Below are 2,500 nucleotides of genomic sequence, written 5' to 3'. Positions count from 1 at the left end.
GACCAGATGCCCGAACCACCTCATCCTTTTCAACTTATATTCAATTGAATAGACTGCAAAGACAACATATTTCATGTTCACACTGAGAAACTTCCATTTTTTTTTGCAAATAATCATGAACTTAGAATGTATTGGCAGCAACACATTGCAAAAAAGTTGTCACAGGGGCATGTTCACCACTGTGTTACATGGCCTTTCCTTTTAACAACACTCAGTCAACGTTTGGGAAGTGAGGAGACACATTTGTACATTATTTCCCATTCTTGCTTGATGCACAGTTTAAAGGCCTACTGAAATGATTTTTTTTAATTTAAACGGGAATAGCAGATCCATTCTATGTGTCATACTTGATCATTTCGCGATATTGCCATATTTTTGCTGAAAGGATTTAGTAGAGAAAATCGACGATAAAGTTCGCAACTTTTGCTCGCTGATAAAAAAAAGCCTTGCCTGTAGCGGAAGTAGCGTGACGTCACAGGAGCTAGTATTCCTCACAATTCCCCGTTGTTTACAATGGAGCGAGAGAGATTCGGACCGAGAAAGTGACGATTACCCCATTAATTTGAGCCAGGATGAAAGATTTGTGGATGAGGAACGTTAGAGTGAAGGACTAGAGTGCAGTGCAAGACATATCTTTTTTCGCTCTGACCGTAACTTAGGTACAAGCTGGCTCATTGGATTCCACACTCTCTCCTTTTTCTATTGTGGATCACGGATTTGTATGTTAAACCACCTGGGATACTATATCCTCTTGAAAATGAGAGTCCAGAACACGAAATGGACATTCAGTGCCTTTTATCTCCACGACAATACATCGGCGAAATGCTTTAGCTACGAGCTAACGTGATAGCATCTTGCTTTAACTGCATATAGAAACAAAAGAAATAAACCCCTGACTGGAAGGATAGATAGAAAATCAACAATACTATTAAACCGTGGACATGTAAATACACGGTTAATGCTTTCCAGGCTGGCGAAGGTTAACAATGCTGTGCTAACGACGCCATTGAAGCTAACTTAGCAACCGGACTGCACAGAGCTATGCTAAAAACATTAGCTCTCCACCTACGCCAGCCAGCCCTCATTTGCTCATCAACACCCGTGCTCACCTGCGTTCCAGCGATCGGCAGAAAAACGAAGGACTTCACCCGATGCGTTTGGCGGCCCGGAGACGTAGGAACTCAAGGTGAAGTCGGCGGCTAGCGCTCCAACAAAGTCCTCCTGGTTGTGTTGCTGTAGTCCACTGCTAATACACTGATCCCACCTACAACTGTCTTCTTTGCAGCCTTCATTGTTCATTAAACAAATTGCAAAAGATGTCCAGAATACTGTGGAATTATGAAATGAAAACAGAGCTTTTTGTATAGGATTCTACGGGGTACCATAACTTCCGTTACTCGGACTGCGTCACGCGCATACGTCATCATACCGCGATGTTTCAGCCGGATATTTCCCGGGAATTTTAAAATGTCACTTTATAAGTTAACCCGGCCGTATTGGCATGTGTTGCAATGTTAAGATTTCATCATTGATATATAAACTATCAGACTGCGTGGTCGCTAGTAGTGGCTTTCAGTAGGCCAAGTTGTACGGACGTAGCGACCAACTGTAGTTACTGACAGTGGCTTTCTGAAGTGTTCCAGAGCCCATGTGGTGATGTCCTTTACACACTTTTGGATGCAGTACCGCCTGAGGGATCCAAGGTGCGTAATATCATCACTTATGCGCAGATCTTTTGATGATATTACAGACCGTGGATCAGGGGTGTCCAAAGTGCGGCCCCGGGGGCCATTAGCGGCCCGCAGCTAATTGTTTAGCGGCCCGCCACACGTTCTGGAAATACTATTGTAAAAATAAAAAAGAACATTAAAAAAAGTGGAATGAGGTGAAATCTAACGAGACAAAGTTGCAACGTTGACACAAAAGCTGTTTTGTTTCTTCTTTTGTCTTTCTTTGTTTTATCTTTTTTGCCATTGCTCAAAAAATAATAATAATGACAAAAAAATTCATGTTATAATGAATCATTTTCAGGGCTCCAAGTACTTCAAATGTTTCACTTTAAAATGTTTTATGTGGTAAATATTGCATATATTGTGTAGTAGCCATATAAAAACATCGTTTTCTTTTGACAAAAGCGCATAAAACAAACAAAATAATAGTTCCAGCATAAAATGGACAAATATATCTGAAGATGATCTCCTAACTTAAGTGTTGAAAGTAAAAGAAAAACCTCATAAAAATGTATCACTTTATGAGTGGGGCACCTTTTGGATCCCAAATATATTTAGTGATTTTTTATTGATCTTTTCACTGTGATTACTCAAAAATATGAAAGAATTAAAATCAATGGTGTCCTGCACTATTCATCTTTTAGGGCTCTAATGACTAAATACTGCATATTTCAGTTTTACTATAAAAAAAACTAAGTTGTTTTTGACAGAAAAGCCATAAAACGTTTTTTTAAATTTGTATTACTTTATATCAACTTGAAGTTGATGTA

At 39.4% G+C, this 2,500-nt stretch overlaps 1 protein-coding gene across 2 annotated transcripts in view; it reads left to right on the top strand.

Moving 5' to 3' along the window:
- plxnb1a (plexin b1a) overlaps positions 1-2,500 on the top strand; it is a 221,369-nt gene that overhangs the window by 191,112 nt on the left and 27,757 nt on the right. The window lies entirely within an intron of this gene.

Source organism: Entelurus aequoreus, linkage group LG07, assembly GCF_033978785.1.
Source record: "Entelurus aequoreus isolate RoL-2023_Sb linkage group LG07, RoL_Eaeq_v1.1, whole genome shotgun sequence".
NCBI classification, from domain to species: domain Eukaryota; kingdom Metazoa; phylum Chordata; class Actinopteri; order Syngnathiformes; family Syngnathidae; genus Entelurus; species Entelurus aequoreus.
The sequence above is the reverse complement of the archived record's forward strand: the minus strand, read 5'-3'. Positions and strand labels throughout refer to the sequence as shown.